The following is a 19,838-nucleotide window of genomic DNA, read 5'->3' as shown; positions in this document are numbered from 1 at the left end:
GAGACAAGGAGGCCAAAGAAGAAGAAGAAGATGACTGCGCTGTTCATTTCATCTTTTATTCTGACACAAAAAAACACAAAACACAGTTGAATAGCAAAAAACAAATTAAACACAGTGCATAAATCAAGAAATAAGTGAACACAACAATTAAAGTGTAAAAGCATTAAATTACAGCTCTAATCAAAGTACAAAACTTAAACCTTAATTACATTTGGATGTTTGATGGTTTGCTGGATTTTGGTCTTCTATTGATTTCTTGTATTTTCTCGGAGATGGAATAGTTCATTTTACTGAGCTCCTTCTTTACAGATTCTTTATTCAGCCCCTGGGTTTGGAGGTGATGTGTGAAGCATGCTGTAAATAAGAGACAATGGTAAAGACTTTCAAAACAGGTGCCAGAGACCTCCAAGGTGCTAAGCTACAGTTGGGATAGATTTGTGATGTCCTGAACTCTAACTAATTAATTAACTACAGACTAAATGAGGGAAGATTATTCAACAGTTCAGTCTCACTGAATGACTTACGTCATTAAGGAGGCAAGTTTAGCACTGTACCAAATGTCATAACGATCCATCACCTTGTGCTGAAACCAGCAATGATTATCTAATGTTTTGAAAATTAGTTAGAAGAATCATTACCTTTCCATCAATTGCAGTATACAACTGCTTGCTGCCCTCTTCGTGCTTCATAAGAATTGGGGCTTGGTGACTCTGCCTGGTTGGAGCTGGAGGTGCAGGCATGTCTGACACTGTTTGTTTACGCTGTGCTGTACATGCCTAGGCATGTCCAATTCTCTCGCTGCAACATGAGGAAACATAATTGGCATCATTCATATATCAGAGTTGGGAGCCCATTTGCACAACTCCATTTACTCCATCATCTTTTTCTGCTCAGAGAGAGTGGTAAGGTCCAAAAAATATAAGCCAAGTTATTAGAAGGGCAACAGACAATGGTTTTGGTGCAACAAGTCAACAGAATAAATGCTTAAACAAAATATTTAACAATACGCGATAGTAGACAAGCTGCTTTCGATCCTTGCTCCTTGAAGCTGCCTGGACACAGCTGATGTTGTCTTTGGTCCTTCTCTGATGTCTTTTTCTACTCTGGCTTCTTCTTCTGTGTGTGTCTTCTTCTGAAGTTCTTCCTGTGTCCCTGTCTCTGCCTATGCATTCTGTGGTTCTTAGTTCCCTGCTTTTGTATCTTTTTTTTCCAGAGCTGTCTATGTGCCAAAGCACAAATTCTGTGCAGCTTTGCACCTATTTCCCTTAGCCTGACCTTATAGCAATTGATACATTTTTTGTAACCTGGCCTACTTTGAACTTTCATAAAACATCTTTAAATACTACTAATACAACAATCATTTCAATAAAATCTTTTTGTAAATGACTTTAAATATATTTTACAGTCTTTCTAATCAAAACATGATGTCAAGAAAACATGCTATACCAAATGAGGATTTTTAACTCATTGGTTGTAAACCTACATTACACTTTTCAAAAGGAACTGGGATCCTACATTTAACTTTTAAAAAGCTGGCAGCCAAGATGGCCACCACAATTTGCATAGAAATACCTCACATTCCAGGACATCGAATTGGAGATGTATGTCTAACGAGGTTATATCTGAGACAATGCCTCATGAATATGGAATTAGTTAACAGCTTCACTTCTAATGGCAAAACATTCAAAGCCTATGTGGGACATTAACAGTGGAGTCATTTCTCCAGGGGTGAACATTGAAATAATGAGACTCAAGGGAGATTGAAAATACCTAGACTCAAATCTAATTAAATTGCAAATAAGGACACTGGACAATCATGTGACTACTCCCCACCCCATCTGTGGAAAACCTAGCAGTCTTTTGCAAAAGGACAAGGTCCTGAGACTTATGAGGGAGACAAGCTTTGAGTGCTAACCAAGCAAGACCCCAGTAGGGCTGTCTCGCTTTCTCTCTCTCTGTCTCTCTCCAGGAAACATTGCAAGTTGGAAACCTTTCTGCGACTGTGGAACATCCAAGACTACCATTGCTACAGACTGAGACCCCAGGGAAAAAAGCCACCAACCACTCTGTCTCCAAGCAAAACCCAAATCAGGTGGGCCATCTGCAAAGTACTTATACCAGCCAGAGACTTTGGAATCACAACTTTAGGTGGAAGACAACAGAATTAACTGACCCCACAGACAGTATATTTTTTTACCTGCTCTGGACTCTAATCCAAACCAGAATATTTCTTATCACACTGTACTCTATTTGTGTGTGTAATTCTCATGTGTGTATGTGAGTGAAGGTGTAGCATAGTTTTATTTTATCTAGATGGGGTTTATGGTTAAGTACAATAAACTCACCTCTTGTTTAAATTCAAGAAAACCTGTCGGATTGGTTCTATTACGATCACAGCAAAGGTAAAAGGTAAAACGCTCACTGAAGCAGTACGCACATGCACTGTTTTAAAAGGAATAACCCCTGTTGCGGTCAAACAAGAAGGACAAGAGGGGAGCCTTGGGACCCCTCCTCACCTAAATTCATAACAATGAATTTAAATATATTTACAGCTTTTTAATCAGAACATGAATTTAAATATATTTACACCTTCTCACAGAGCTGTATTAGTCAGAGAAAGAGATGCAACAATGCAGGATGCAGTCCAATTCAATGGATATCACGTAGGTAGCTCTCAAAATAAAGATACAAAAACAGGGTCCTAAGAACCACAGAGCACACAGGCAGAGATGAGATTCAACTGGATTGACTATCAGTAATATTTTCCAGTTTAACGATTCTACCTGCCAACTGGTTACAGTTGAAACAGCTTTATGTCAACTAGCTCCACTTAATTCCAACTGATTCTACTTTGTCTGCCAACTGGTTCCAGATGAACCATTTGGCAAACAAACTGGTACCAAATGAGCACAAATGGTTCCAGTTAGAGTCAACTGTGCAACAGGGAATATCGAATGGTTACCAGTTAAGATTGCCAGTAATCCCAGCTGGATCCAGATAACACCAGTTGAGACCACTTACTTGCATTTGAGACCAGAAAAGACCTGTTAAGACCAACTGACATTTCCAACTGGTTTCAACTAGTTTGGAAATATGGGTGAGGTCACACGGTGTCACATAATGGACGTCTAAGTGTACAAAATAATCACAAATACATAGGGAAAAGTTTTTCTGGGCCTCCATGGCACCAGCGGGTGGTTTATTGCAAAATAACAGGTGCACATTTCCCTTTGAATTCAATAGAGAGAGAATCACAGAGATTGCTGCCTTAATTTTCCAATGACTGCTGTATGTGAGATTACACTAATGGTGTGGGGATCTCAAGAAAACTTTGTTCAAGTCAGCAGACATGATCTAAGTAAGATGAACTTGTACTTATGTTTTTTTAATTTGTTTTGTGGGATGTGGGCGTCGCTGGCGAGGCCAGGATTTATTGCCATCCCTAATTACCCTTGAACTGAGTGGTTTGCTAGGCCATTTCAGAAGGCAGTTAAGAGTCAGCCACATTGCTGTGGGTCTAGAGTCACATGTAGGCCAGACCAGGTAAGGATGGCAGATTTCCTTCCTTGAAGGACATTTGTGAACCAGCTGGGTTTTTTACAACAATCAACAATGGCTTCATGGTCGGCTGCGTTTGCTGACAACGCTACCAGTAGGGGGCGCTACAGTGGCACATGTGCAAATGCAGCATGTGTCACTAGAACATCACAGTCTGCGACTTCAGGCAGCTGCCAGGACTAAAGATGGTGCTGCTCAAATAATCACACCTAACCTAAACACGTGGCAGCACACAATGGCGGGAGGGAGAGAGCGAGTGGGCCGGATGCGGGGGAGCGGAGCGGGCTGAGTGCGGGGGGGAGGGGAGCGAGGGGAGAGCGTAGCGGCCGAAAGAGCGGAGCGGCAGGGGAGAGCAGCGAGGGGGGAGTGGAGCGGCCGGGGAGAGCAGCGAGGGGGGAGCGTAGTGGCCGAAAGAGCGGAGCGGCAGGGGAGAGCAGCGAGGGGGGAGTGGAGCGGCCGGAGAGAGCAACGAGGGGGGAGCGTAGCGGCCGGGGAGAGCAGCGAAGCAGGAGCGGAGGGGCCAGGGAGAGCAGCGAGGGGGGAGCGTAGCGGCTGAAAGAGCGGAGCGGCCGGGGAGAGCAGCGAGGGGGGAGTGGAGCGGCCGGGGAGAGCAGCGAAGGGGGAGCGGAGCGGCCAGGGAGAGCAGCGAGAGGGGAGTGGAGCGGCCGGGGAGAGCAGCGAAGGGGGAGCAGAGCGGCCGGGGAGAGCAGCGAGGGGGGAGCAGAGCGGCCGGGGAGAGCAGCGAAGGGGGAGCAGAGCGGCCGGGGAGAGCAGCGAGGGGGGAGCAGAGCGGCCGGGGAGAGCAGTGAAGGGGTAGCGGAGCGGCCGGGGAGAGCAGCGAGGGGGAAGCGGAACGGCCGGGGAGAGCAGCGAAGGGGGAGCAGAGCGGCCGGGGAGAGCAGCGAAGGGGGAGCAGAGCGGCCGAAAGAGCGGAGCGGCTGGAGAGAGCAGCGAGGGGGAGAGTGGCCGGTGAGAGCAGCCGCGGAGAGCAGCGAGTGGGGTAGCGGAGCGGCCGGGGAGAGCAGCGAGGGGCCGACTAGGCGCGTTGCCCGAAGATGCACACATCACGATGACATCATCGGCGCATACGCAAACCAGTCTTGTCAAGTCGGAACGCAGTGCATGCGCAGAGAGCAAGAACCTGTCTGCGCATGTGCGCAACTTGGTGCAGCCTGATGACGTCAGTGGCCGGCTGCGTTGTCAGGAATCACTTTGAACACGTATTGCATTCATTTTGTGCACAGCAAGACCCCACAAATGGTAAAGACCCAAATGACCAGACAATCGGCTTTTGGCAATGGTGACTGAGAGTAAGGGAAGAATGTTGAATATTGCTGTAGTATCATTACTGCCTATCTGAACCATAAAATAGGCAGATAGGGTCTTGGTTTAATGATTCAATCCTCCCTCAATGAGCTCATGACTTGGGGTGGTGACTTTGGACAATTAGGTCCAATATTGCTTCTCTTAGTTGAAGATTTCATTAAACTTTTATAATTAGGGTACAAACATACGAATATACGAATTAGGAGCAGGAGTAGGCCACTCGGCCCCTCAAGCCTGCTCTGCCATTCAACAAGATCATGGCTAATCTGATTGTAACCTCAACTCCACATTCCCACCTACCCCCGATAACCTTTCAACCTGCTTGCTTATCAAGAATCTATCTACCTCTGCCTTAAAAATATTCAAAGACTCTGCTTCCACTGCCTTTTGAGGAAGAGAGTTCCAAAGACTCACGACCCTCTGAGAGAAAACATTTCTCTACATCTCTGTCCTAAATGGGCGACCCCTTATTTTTAAACAGTGACCCCTAGTTCTAGATTCTCCCACAAGAGGAAACATCCTTTCCACAGCCACACTGTCAAGACCCCTCAGGATCTTACATGTTGCAATCAAGTCACCTCTTACTCTTCTAATCTCCAGCAGATACAAGTTTAGCCTGCCCAACCTTTCCTCATAAGACAACCCACCTATTCCAGGTATTAGTCTAGTAAACCTTCTCTGAACGGCTTCCAACACATTTACACCCTTCCTTTACTAAGGAGACCAATACTGTACACAATACTCTAGATGTGGTCTCACCAATTCCCTGTATAACTGAAGCATAACCTTGCTACATTTGTATTCAATTCCCCTTGCAATAAATGATAACATTCTATTAGCTTTCCTAATTACGTCTTGTACCTGCATACTAACCTTTTGCAATTCATGCACTAGGACATCCAGATCCCTCTGCATCTCAGAGCTCTGCAATCTCTCACCATTTAAATAATATGCTTCTTTTTTATTCTTCCTGCCAAAATGGGCAATTTCACATTTTCCAACATTATACTCCATTTGCCAGATCTTTGTCCACTCACTTAACTTAATATCCCTTTATAGCCCCCTTATCTCCTCTTCACAATTTACTTGTCTACCTATCTTTGTGTCATCAGCAAATTTAGCAACCATACCTTTGGTCCCTTCATACAAGTCATTTATATAAAATTGTAAAAAGTTGAGGCCCCAACACTGATCCCTGTGGCACACCACTCATTACAACTAGCCAACCAGAAAATGATCCATTCATGCCTACTCAGTTTCTTGTTGGCTAGCCAATTTTCTATCCATGCCAATATGTTACCCCCAACACCATGAGCTTTTATTTTCTGCAATAACCTTTGACGTGGCATTGTAACAAATGCCTTCTGGAATCTAAGTACAGTACATCCACATGTTCCTTTTTATCCACAGCACATGTTACTTCTTCAAAGACCTCCAATAAATTGGTTAGATAAGATTTCCCTTTCACAAAACTATGTTGACTCTGCCTGATTACCGTGAATTTTTCAAAGTACCCTGCTATAAGGTCTTTAATAATAGCTTTTAACATTTTCCCTATGACAGATGTTAAGCTAACTGGCCTGTAGTTAAATATCTGTAGAACCTCTTACGATCTGTTTTTCTATTTCTAGCTAGCTTTCTCTCATACTCTAATTTTTCCCTCATTATCTTTTAGTAATTCTTTGTTGTTTTCTATATTCTGTCCAATCTTCTGACCTGCCTCCCATCTTTGCACAATTCTATGCTTTTTCTTTAAGTTTGATACTATCTTTAACTATTTTAGTTAACCACTGATGGTGGGTCCTCTCCTTGGAATTTTTCTTTATCGTTCGAATGCATCTATTTAGTGTATTCTGAAATATCCCCTTAAATGTCTGCCACTGCATCTCTATTGACCTATCCCTTAACCTAATTTGCCAATTCACTTCAGCTAGCTCTGCTTTCATGCCCCCATAATTGCCCTTATTTAAGTTTAAAATACTAGTCTTCGACCCACTCTTCTCTCCCTCAAACTGAATGTAAAATTCAATCATATTATGATCGCTGCTGCCTAGGAGTGCCTTCACTATGATCTTATTAATTAATCCTATCTTGTTGCACATTACCAGGTCTGGTATAGCCTGGCTTTGGTTGTCTCCAGAAAGTGCTGTTCCAAGAAACTATCCCGAAAACATTCTATGAACTCCTCATCTAGGCTACCTTTGCTCATCTGATTTTTCCAGTCTATATGTAGATTAAAATCCCCCAGGATTATCGACGTACCTTTCTGACAAGGTGCCATTATCTCTACCTTTATACCCCGTTCTCCCATGTGGTTACTGCTAGAGGGCCTGTACACCACTCCCACTAGTGACTTCTTACCTTTATCATTTCTCATCTCTACCCAAACCGCTTGTACATCCTGGTTTCCTGAACTTACATCACCCCTCTCTATTGTGCGAATAATTAATTAACAGAGCCACCCCTCCACCTTTTCTTATGCTTCCTGTCCTTCCTAAATGTCATGTACTTTCAATATTCAGGTGCCGATCTATGTCATCCTGCAGCCATGCCTCTGTAATGGCTAACAGATCGTACTTATTTATTTCTATTTGTGCTATCAGTTCATCTGTTTTGTTTCAAATGCCACCTGCATTCAGATACAGAGCCATTATTTTTGTCCTTTTATTATTTTTGTAATGTCTAGCCTTGACTGCTGATTTACTCTTAGATTTGTACTCTCTGTCCCTTCCTGTTACAGTTTGTTTATCATTTCCCATATTAATACCTTTCTCTCTTGCCTTGTCTCTACTCTTTGATTTACCACATCTTCCCAAATTTGATATATTTGGATAATAATGCATAATGCAATCAATTAATAAAATGTTAATTCGATTTGGTTTTATCTTAAAATCTAATTTCAGGAGGTAATCACACTGCTTTTAATAATTTACTACATTACAAGTGTGGCTATACTGTGAAGCGCTTTGGGACATCCTGAAGTCATGAATGACGCTATATAAATGCAAGTTCTTTTAAATCTACCATTCCTGTTACAATTACCGGTTTACATTCAGGCATTAAAGGATGGATAATAATAAACCCTCATTAATACAAGCACAGCCATGGGGCAAAAATGAGTGGTAAACTAGCATGCAATCATTGAGGAAGAGTTAACGTTTCAGGTCAGTGACCTTTCATCAGAACTGGTTCTGTTGAAGGGTCACTGACCTGAAATATTAACTCTGCTTCTCTCTCCACAGACGCTGCCAGACCTGCTGAGTATTTCCAGCACTTGCTGATTTTATTTCAGATTTCCAGCATCCGCAGTATTTTGCTTTTATATTACACAATCATTGAGTCCTTGAGTGGAGCAACAGAGAATCCAAATCGACCATTTCCTGAAAGTAACTAACACAATTTCTCCTTCATTTTTAAACCAAGAGCAGAATAAACAAAAGGCTCCTAAAGCCACCAATCCCAAGAGTGAGGAAATATCAATAATCTACTCAATGGGCATACTTGAAACAGTCTAATATTCCTGCTGCTTGATTGGTATTGAGCTCTTGCCTGATGGCTGGAGCACAGTCTAATGAACTATCCCACAAATCACAGTTTAATGTGAATCTGCTTATACATATTGCTTAATTAAAAGTTGTGATCTTATTAACATGTGCTTTGGCACTGGAGATGTAATCTTCCCGTCTCATCTGTGTGAATAGAACTAGGCTGTAAAAGTTTTATAGATGGCCTTGCCTATTAAATCGTACCTCTTAAGAAGCTGTCATTTAATATGAGTTTTTTTTTCTTTTTCTGTGTAGCTTTAGAATTTGAAATGGGAGGGTGGGGGCATGTAGATCAACCATGGCCTGTATGGTACCGTGCTCCACACTATCAATAGTAACAAATTCAATTCCCAATTACAGGAGCTTCCAATGTTCAATTCTCTTTGGTGGTGACATTTTACCCACTTTAATTTTGGGTAACTTTGACCTTGTGCACTGGTGTAAAATGGGGGAGAGGTGAAAAACTGGCGGGAGCGGAGCAGCCAGTCCAGTTTTACATTTCCTAGATGTGCCATTACACTGGCAAACGTTCCCCCGTAAGTCTGGGCCGATAAATATTGTTCCCAATGTAAACACCAGCTCTGGTGGGGCAGTAGGATTTCCACTACACTGGAAATTATTTTATTCAAATATTTTTAAAGTAAAATGGCAGTAATAGTGAATTTACTGCCATAAGCATTGACTTAAGGTACACCATTGTGTGTGACGATAGGACCGAATGCAATGTTTTTACATAATGCTTCTCAAACAAGTTATATAATGAAACACACATGCCCCTTACACAGGGAAAGTATTTAATGTGTAGTACTGGAATAAGTAACCTTTTACCAGAGGCCTGCACTAATAGAAAGTAAGAAATACTTGCATTCATTTGGCACCTTTCATGACCTCAGGGTGTCCCAAAATGCTTTATAACCGTTGAGGTACTTTTTTGAGATTAAGTTCATGGCAGTTTGAGAATTTGACGTCGACTTTAAAAACCGGGAAATAGAAAGTTGTCATCCGCAAAAGTGGCACGAAGCCACCGGATTGTTGTTAAAACTCAACTGAATGACTCCTGTCCTTGAGGGAAGGAAATCTGGCATTATTGCCTGGTCTGGTGTACATGTGACTCCAGTCCCACACCAACTGTTAATGGACTCTTTACTGCCCTCTGAAGCCTAGCAAGCCACTCAGTTGATTCAGTTCAAGGCAGTGACCCACCATCACCTTCTTAGGGCAACTAGGGATGGGCAATAAAAGCCAGTCTTGATGGCGATGTCCACGTTCGAAGAATCAGTCTTTAAAAAACAGGTAATGGCTCAAAAATGTTCAACGCCTAATTCCCCAAGCCTATGCTACTGCAGTCCTGATTCTGTAGCCACATCGAAAAGATGCAGTGCCACCTAACTGGACTTTCCCCTAATCTGAATAGAAAGACATTGCTTGCTTGCACTCTTCTAAAGACAGCATCTTTTCAGCGTTTTAAATATTCCATCACTAATATGATGCATTTTCAAATATATAACTGCCTGCAAATTACATTCATGCATCTTAGCTTTCATCAGCCCATGCATTTTAACAAAACACTTAAAGAATGAATTGGCATGAATGAATTACTGGCAGTCGTGTCTGTTACAATCCACCAACTGTTAAGTAAACACCCAGGTTGCATTCATATAAAAAATATTTCTGATTTATTATGCTCCAAACATATGAGCGTCATGGTCCAAACTCGTTAACATTCTTTCACCAGCGTGTCTGTAAGATGTACCTAGGGCTTGGCATTGGTTTATTTGCATTACCCCCCACTGCAACTGTTCATTCATGGACAAATACAGGCATTTGTCAATTACAAAAAACATATGTTCAGTATTTTACAGATATACCATTTCTGAAGGTGCAAGAGGGTCCTGCAAAATGATCAGTTTTCAATAAGTAAGGAGATACATTTCTTGATTATTGATGTAATGTATTCCTATAGTATGAGCATGCCCAATGCATGATGACATCATTAAACATGTGATCTGGTCATCTTGGTGCCTGTCTTTCTTTACAAGTTCTTTTCAATATCTAACAGATTTTGGTGACGAAATAGGATTAAAGTGCAAAATTTGTTGCACCAAAATGTGATAGAGACTGTGATGAACAAAATATGCTAACTCCCAGTAACCTACCTGCTAGGATGGTGAAGATTTTAGACTCGATTGCTTTGAGCCTCATTGTTTCTGTGAATATGTGGCTACCTGAGTTGAATTGATTCTGCGGGGTCCTAATCTCCATCTCATTCAATGACTGACGACAGTGTCTCTGGTGAGTTTGTTCTGATTAGGCTGACTTAGCTTCTGTATCACTGTTATGGACAGCCACAATAAAGTGTTTATCGTGACAACAACAGAGGAAGAGAATCTTCAAGTGATGGATGAAGCGTTGAAAAGGCTCAATGATCATAATGTGAAGTTGAAAAAGAGCAAGTGCGCTTTCGTGCAATCCGAGATAGTGTACTTTGGCTTGAAATCAATGGAAAAGAACAACAGCCAGTGAAAGAGAAGATAGAGGCTATAGTCAATGCCCCAACGTCAAAAGTGGTGGAGGCTTTATTCATAGTATGATCAAACAAAGAAACAAACTGGTACTCCAGGGAAAGATGCGCCAGTGTGGAACGGTTAAGGCAGTGGAAGCTCATGGAAACAGCTGCATGATTAAAAAAAATATATTCGAATTAAATACTGATCTGGGAGCTTTTTATTTTCTAAAGCTATGGATTACAATTAATTTTAAGTGCGCAGACTTTCGGAACTATCATGAGGCGGTAGTTTTCACAGCTATGTAGATGATTAAAAAGTCGTTTTCTCAAATGTTCTCACTGGAGTTTTTTGGAAGAAAAAGCATTTAATTGCAGCTATAAAGCACATATGTTTCTGCACAAAGTGTAATGTGTACGGTGGTGTGACATGGCTTGTGGTTATTTGTCATATTTCAATTCAATGTAATTCCCGATTGCGTTTACACAGTGCTATAATTATGATCAACTGCTTAAAAAGGCAAGGCAACAATTTATCACCACTTAATGTAGCAGACCAAGTCCACCTCTTTAAAAGGGGTCAGGCCACTGTATTTTAAGCAGAGGTTAACTTTGGTGGGAAGTCAGCAGCATTATACACTGAGCAGCTGCTTCCAGATGGTAGGAAGATCCCATAGCTGCAAAGCAGGTTTATTGTAATACGGCGATGATGCAAACCAGGGCATGTTGCACTCTGGGCAACAGCTAATGCAGCCTGAATTTCTTTTTGTATCCTAATCATTTCTCTGAATGAGGAAGGTTTTGTCTACGCACTGATTCTGGCAAAATCATAAAAAATGTTCTGAGGGAGCAGGCTTTACAATTTGACTGGAATTACCAAGCAGAGGAAGCATTCCCACTGTGTTACTGAGTCATTAACACACAGCAACCAGATACAGTCTCCCTCTTTAGTTACTATTATACTGATAATTAGGGGGAGAAAATTAGTGCACATGCAAAGAATATATATGCAGAATATATTAATATACATATATATGGAATGTGTGCAAATTATATACACATATGCATGTCGTTAAAGTTCAAAGTTGATCATTATATGTTACAACCAAATTTGTCCAAAGAGGAGTCAGGCCTATTAGGGACAGTGGGTAATATGTGCTTAGAGGCAAAGGACAAGGCTAAGATACTTAATGAGTACTTTGTATCAGTGTTCACTAAGGAAATGGAGGCTGACAAAATATCAGTAAAAGCAGAGAGAATAGAGGCAACGGATAGGATAAAAATTTAAAGTGAGGAAGTACTAAAAAGGCTGGCTATGCTTATGGTAGATAAGTCACCTCGTCTGAATGGCTTGCATCCCAGGTTACTAAAGGAAGTTTGGATGGAGATAGTGGAAGGGCTTGCCATAATCTTCCAGTCTTCCCTGGATATGGAGGAGGTGCCAGAGGATTAGAGAGTGGGAAATGTGACACCCTTATTCAAGAAAGGGTGTAAAGACAGTCCTAGAAACTACAGGCCAGTCAGTTTAACATCAATGGGTGGGTAAGGTTTTAGAAACAATAATCAGGGAAAATATCAACAGACTCTTAGAGAGGATTGAGTTAATTAAGGATAGCCAGCATGGATTTGTAAAGGGCAGATCATGTTTGACTAATTTAATTTTTTTGATGAACAGAGAAAGTTGATGAAGGGAATGCGGTGGATGTTGTTTATATGGATTTTAGGAAAGCATTTGATATGGTACCACATAAAAGGCTGGTTAACAAAATTGAGGCTCATGGAATAGGAGGATAGATTTCCAATTGGATAAAAAAATTGGCTTAAGGACACAAAACAGTTGTAGTAAATGATTGCTTTTCAGACTGGAAGATGGTAGACAGTGGTGTTCCCTAAGGGTCAGTGCTGGGACCACTGCTTTTTTTGATATATGTAAATGACTTGAATCTTGGAATACAAAGCAGAATCTCAAAATTTGCTGATGGCACTGAACCTGGAGGTATGGTATGATATGAACCCCCTGCAACAGATAGGCCAGGAGAATGGGCAGAGAGGTGGCAGATGGAGTTTAATATAGAAAAGTGTGAGGTGATGCATTTTGGCAGAAGGAATAAGGAGAGTTAATATATACTTAATGGCACAGTTCTAAAGAGTGTGCAGGAATAGAGGGACCTGAGAGTGAATGTGCACCAATCTTTGAAGGTGGCAGGACACATTGAGAATGGTTAGTAAAGCATATGGGATCTTGGGCTTCATAAATAGAGGTATTGAGTACAAAAGCAGGGAAGTTACGCGGAACCTTTATAAAGCTCTGGTTAGGCCCCAACTGGAGTAATGCGCACAATTAATGGCCACTTCCCACTTCCACCAAAGGGGCCAGCTGCCAGAAGGGATGCTACCAGGTAAAACCAGGCAGTTAATTGCCTGCCTGCCATCAAATAGCTTTAGATTCAAGCTTCAAGCTCATGTCTTCTCTCTCTGCTTCTGTCTCTCTCTCTCTCTTTCTCTCGCTCTCTCCCCCTCTCTCACTTCTCTCTCTCTGCTTCAAGCTCCTGCAAGAGATCAGATGGGAGTAGGAGTCAATTATATGAGTCTCAGTTTTAACATGATGAGGAGAGGAAGTGTGTAAGATTTGTAACTGACAAAAGTACAACTAGGCAAGCTTCTCAGTTTCTCAAACTTTCAAAGAAACAAAATAAAAACATCCCGGCTTCAATTCCATCTGCTGCTTACTCCAATCTAGTATCACTTCCTATTGATCAATTCTTCTTCGTTTGCCAAACCGTCTTATTCTTATTGTTCCAAATGAAGACCCTGCACATTTTATCTCGGAAATATCATCGAATTGGATTGAATGCACAGCACAGAAACAGACCATTTAGCCCATTGGGTCCATGCTGGTGTTGATGCTCCACACGAGCCTCCTCCCACTCCTCTTCATCTAACCTCATTAACATATTCTTTTATTCCTTTCTCCCTCATGTGTTTATCTCCTTTAAATGCAACTATGCTATTCACCTCAAATGTGGTAGTGAGTTCCACATTCTCACCACCCTCCGGGCAAAGGCATTTCTCACCTTGGTTTCTCAACCAAAAAGAAAGATGGAAAATTCCTTTTTTTTTATGTGGGCTTCTGGGACTCTTCTGCCCAATGGCAGAACTCTTGCACAGTTTTACACTTTGGTCAACCACTATAACAGATTGAAGCCTAGATTTTCTGATCATAAACACTAAGTGCGTGAATGATTGGTGTGATTAGTGTCTACTTGTCATGAAGTGGATCGACTGTGCCAGAGGGACCAATTTTAACCAAACCCTGCCAAGATCTGATGTAACAATGGCTTTGCATTCCACTTGATTGTACTCTCTATTGATGTCAGCGGAGAGTAATACAGGCCAAGTGTAAAGCCAGCATTCCATCTGATCCCATCTGCTCTGCAATTTAGGTTAAAATTATTACCAGAGCACATAATGATGGCAAGCTCCCAGTATCAAGACACCAGTCATTGGAAGCTTGCCAATGTAAGGGGTGGGGACTTTCATACTGCTGCAGCATTTCGGGGGCTGCAGCAGACTAAAGGAGAAACACTAAAAAAGATGGATATGTAGCAGCTCTTCCACAGAAGGATGCCTGCTAGGTCTGCAGGACATCATGTTCACTGATGAGGCTGCGGAAGTGCTTCTCAATGAAGTTAGGCAGAGGAGGAGGCATTGTTGCAAACCCCATAAGACTACTTTGCAAGGAAAGCACCAATGCCCTGGTGGCAGAGGGTTCAGGGCAATCAGTGTCAACCCAAAACCCCCACGCATGGCAATTCAGAGGCAATAAGAGTTTAATAACCTTACCAGGTCTGACAAAGTAAAAGTAGCTGGTCCACCTCCCAAGAATGTATTGAACTAAGCATGGTTGCAACTTACAATAATCTCCCTCTTACTATGCTAATATGCTTGAATAGTTGCCCATCAATGTTCATGAAGCAGTGTAGGCTCTTTAAATCCCCAGACTTGCCCTGTAGGTTTCCTTGCACTTACCTCTTTACATGCTTTGAGCCCATTAAAAGCCTTGCCTGATATGTAATTGCTCTTGCTTCATGCAGTTATCATGATGGTTTGTATGCTGTCACTTGGGTTTGACTGTATTTCACGCCAACTAGAGGTCCATCTGCTTTTTTTTGCTTTCCTTTTGTTTTGCTGCAATGTGCTGCCTGAAAGTAGTTTCAGTAGTAACTTTCAAAGGAAATTAGATAAATACTTGAATAGGAGAAATTTTCTGGTCTATGGGGAAAGAGTAGGGGAGTGGGACTAATTGAATAGCTCTTTCAAAGTGCCGGTACAAGCATGATGGGCTGAATGGCCTCCTTCTGTGCTGTAAGATTCTGTGATAAGACTGCCCTTAACAGTGGAGAGGGATTGCCATAGGTGATGTATCATTTGCTTGTAAGGGAAGACAAGTGAAACTCCTTAGGTATTTCAGCTCCAACATACCTACTTAATATAATTGTGGATAAAGCAATTAAGCTGCTCATTTTGGGAGTGTTCCACATCATTCAGTAGTTGAAAATGTGAGATAGGTGGACAGCTAGATAGATTGATTAAATAGATAGATATTGTATTTGTGTAAGCCAGGTAGAGTGGCAGAGACCGAGAGAACTATATATAATATCATTTGAAGAATGGATTTATCCATTGATCTATGTTTTTGATTGATAGCCAAAAACAATGTGGAAAATGCAAGCCGAACATTTATAAGTGAAGGCATAAAATCAAAGGATACAAGGGAAATCTCCAATGGATTTCTACATAGTGTTTTGAAAAAAGTGTAGCCTATGTATCTTATAATTTTGAAATAGTATGGATAGTTAATTAGATTTCATACATGCTCAATGTTCTCATATGGGACAGAATAAATCTGCCTTTTATTGTTTCAGGATGAAGAATGGCTGGGTGGTATTCAACATGTTAAACTCCTTAATGGTTTCTTGTAATTCAAGGCAAGATCTGCAGTCATAACATGTAGCCCCAATCAACATTAGGTATGTCCTGCTACAACATCAAGAAAGAAGTAACCCTATTTTATTTTCACCTGTAGATAGCACAGAGTAAATCTTGTATCATTTTAATGAAGTACTGTTCCTAGTATTTCTAATTTGAGCTTCCTTCCCAAACTTCTCACCTATTTGCATTTCAGTGAAGAAGCATTAACATTCATCATGGTATAACCGTGAGCTACTTGGATCTAAATTACCCTAATCTGGCACCACTCCAATACACTATAAATGGAGTAATTGTCCTTGACTATAAAATTTGCATTTTTTGCCTTTAATTGCTATCATTATATTTTTGTAATTCTATTAATTTACCCTATGAGAAATTTTGCTTTTAATACTTTGAATTTGCATAAGGAAGTATTGGTTTCAACACTGATTTTCACATTTTGTTTGATTTTTGCTGTTGTGCGAACATTTTTTGACTATAATACACTGAAGCTATAATTAATCAGCAGAACAATTCCGCACCCCCATTGAACTTCATTTCCTGCTGTGGAGCCGACGTTGCATTTCCCTGCTCTATTTTGCTTTATTTATGTGCACATTTGAACCTTTTATTACTTTTCTGCACTTCAAATCACACTAAGCATTATGAGGTCAGTGACAATGTTTGGCCCAGGTCCCTCCTGACTGTAGCCTCAGCCATAACATGAGTAACATCTGCTGCCACAAGTTCTCCATTTGTTAAACTTAGAGCCTCTCTAAATAGGCATGTTGTCAAATATAGAGCTGGACTGTGATGTCGACAGTGGCGTGCTGGAACTATTAGACTATGACAGAAGCTGAGGTTGTAGGAACTCATTTTACACCTGAACCATTACGGCCTTCACAGTGTGTTGCCCTTCAACCCTTATCTATCAACTGAATTTAGAATATGGTGAATATTGCAGTTAGAACCGTAGAAAGATTTATGGCACAGATGAAGGTCACTCGGCCCGTCATGTCCGTGCTGGCTGAAAAAGAGCTGTTCAGTCTAATCTCACCTTTCAGCTCTTGGTCCTTAGCCCTGTAGGTTATGGCATCTCAAGTGCATACCTCAGTGTTTTTTAAATGCAACGAGGGTTTCTGTCTCTACCACCCTTTCAGGCAGTGAGTTCCAACCCACACCACTTTCTGGGTGGAAAAATTCCTTCTCAAATCTGTTCTAATCCTTCTACCAATTACTTTAAATCTATGCCCCTTGGTTATTGATCTCGCTGCTAATGGAAATAGGGCCTTACAATCCATTCAATCTAGGACCCTCATAATTTTAGACATCTCAATTAAATCTCCCCTCAGCCTCCACTGTTCCAAAGAAAATAAACACAGCCTATCCAACCTTTCCTCATAGCTAACATTCTCTATTCCTGGCAAAATCCTTATGAATCTCTTCTATACTCTCTCTGTGGTGACCAGAACAGTACGTGGTACTCTAGCTGTGGTCTAACTAATGTTTTATACAGTTCCAGCATAACCTCCCTGCTCTTGTACTCTAGGCCTCAGTCAATAGAAGAAAGTATCCTATATGCCTTCTTGATTACCTTATCTACCTGTCCTATTGCCTTCAGGGATCTGTAAACATACATAAACATAGAAACATAGAACATAGGAGCAGGAGTAGGCCATTCGGCCCTTCGGGCCTGCCCCACCGTTCAAAAAAAGATCATGGCTGATCGTCCAATTCAGTATCCTGTTCCCACTTTCTGCCCATATTCCTTGATCACTTTGGCATTAAGAAATATCTCTCTCCTTCTTGAATATATTTAATGACATGGCCTCCACTGCCTTCTGCGGTAGAGAATTCCACAGGTTCACCACCCTCTGAGTGAAGAAATTTCTCCTTATCTCAGTTCTAAATGGCATACCCCATATCCTGAGACTGTGACCCCTGGTTCTGGACTTACCAGCCATCAGGAACATCCTCCCTGCAACTAGCCTGTCTAGTCCTGTTAGAATTTTATAGGTTTCTATGAGATCCCCTCTCATTCTTCTAAACTCTAGTGAATATAGGCCTAATCGACCCAATTTCTCCTCATACGCCAATCCTGCCAGCCCAGGAATCAGCCTAGTAAATCTTTTTTGCACTCCCTCCAAGGCAACAACATCCTTCCTAAGATAAGGAGACCAAAACTGCACACAATACTCCAGATGTGGTCTCATCAAGGCACTGTATAACTGCAGTAAGATATCCTTGCTCCTGTACTCAAATCCTCTTGCAATGACGGCCAACATAGTCTATGGTCCCTCTGTTCCTCTACACTGTTCAGAACCCGACCATTTATTGTGTATTCCTTTGCCTTGTTTGGTCCTCGACAGATGTATTGCCTCACATTTCTCCAGATTGAATTCCATTTGCCATTTGTCTGCTTGCCTGAGCAGTCCATTGATATCTTTTTGCAGTCTCCAGCTTTCTTCCGCAATATCAATCACGTGGTCAATTTTCGTATCATCTGCAAACTTCTTAATCACTTGCCTTGTATCTTCTGCAGTTGTTATTATCTTCCAAGACAGCATTTGGAGTAGAATACTTCTCAGTGTGAGTCTATTACAGGGGAGTATTAACATTGTTAGAGCACATGTTCTGCTGCCTACTCTACACATCAGGGGAGCACTGTGCGAACAGCCATGGGTGGGGCAGGGAGGTAGATTGGGAACATTAAAATGTCCCTGGTGAAAGATAGAGCAGTTAACATCAGCTATCTTAAGTGTTATGAATATGATTAGCTGTTAATTGAGCTGCCACACTGTCTGAGCGGCCAGCCTCTTTTTAAAGAAGAAAGTGACATGAGACCTTGGAGGGAATGCAGCATAGATTTGCCAGAATGAACTTGGACTCCCAGAGTTAAATTATGAGGAAAGATTACACAAACTAGGGTTGTATGCCATTGAATTTAGAATCTTAAGGGGTGATTTGATCAAAATTTTCAAAATGTTAAGGGGAACAGATAGGGTAGATAGAGAGAAATTGTTTGCCCTAGTTAGAGAGTCTCGGAGTGGGGGCACAGTCTAAAAATTAGAGCCAGACCTTTCAGAAGTGAGATTATGAAACATTTCTAAATGCAATGGTGGTGGAAGTTTGGAACTCTGTTGTGCAATCAGCAATGGATGCTAGATCAGTTAATTTTATATGTGAGATTGATAGTTTTTTTTAAACAAAAAGTATTAAGGGATATGGGGCAAAGGAGGGTATAAAGATTTAGGTCACAGATCAGCCGTGATCTCATTGAATGGTGGAGCTGGCTCGTGGAGCTAAATGGCCTGCTCCTGTTCCTATGTTCCTGGAAGAGAATAATACATTCAGTGTATTATGACCAGGTGAGAAAGATGTCTGGGGGTCCCTCTCAGCCTTCACCTGGTCTTACTGTAACAGGGTTTAATTTTAAACACACCGTGTATTCAGCTCCCCCTTGGTGAATCCTTGTTCACCGCTTTCCAATTATAAGGCAAAGAAACCAGCACAAACAGGCTTTCTTAGGTTTAAAGAAGAAAAGTGAAATTTATTAAAACTTAAACTCTAATTCGGTTAACGCCTATGGATACCCGACGCGCCCACGCTAGCATGCATACGCGATACACACATGCAGATAGGGACAGAAAAGCGCAGAAGAAAAAAAAAGTGGAAAAGTTTGATAATATATCTGAAGAGTTTTTGGTTACGGGTCTTCGAGCTCACTGTATAGTCCTTGCTTGTAGGTAGATCTTGCTTTTCGTTGGGGCCCAGTATTCTTCTTAAACCTTGTTCATTGTAGGAGACTTTTCTCTCTTGGGGTTCATGTGGCTTCAATGGTTTCTGATGCTGGTGAGAAAGAGATGGAAGCAGACAGGCGAGACTCTTTTCAATCCAGCAGCCAAGAGCTTTCTGCCAGTTCAAACACTGTCTCT

General features: G+C 41.6%; 1 long non-coding RNA gene across 1 annotated transcript in view; it reads right to left on the bottom strand.

Moving 5' to 3' along the window:
• Positions 1-271: 271 nt before the first annotated feature.
• LOC137369654 (uncharacterized) overlaps positions 272-19,838 on the bottom strand; it is a 54,151-nt gene continuing 34,584 nt past the window's right edge. Inside the window, exons 2-3 of the long non-coding RNA XR_010974994.1 lie at positions 639-798; positions 272-354 (exon numbers count right to left, since the gene is read on the bottom strand). This is a non-coding gene — a long non-coding RNA (uncharacterized lncRNA). The remainder of the gene's footprint in view (positions 355-638; positions 799-19,838) is intronic.

This window comes from Heterodontus francisci, chromosome 5 (assembly GCF_036365525.1).
Source record: "Heterodontus francisci isolate sHetFra1 chromosome 5, sHetFra1.hap1, whole genome shotgun sequence".
In the NCBI taxonomy this organism is placed as follows: Eukaryota; Metazoa; Chordata; class Chondrichthyes; order Heterodontiformes; family Heterodontidae; genus Heterodontus; species Heterodontus francisci.
This window is presented reverse-complemented; position numbering and strand designations above follow the sequence as displayed.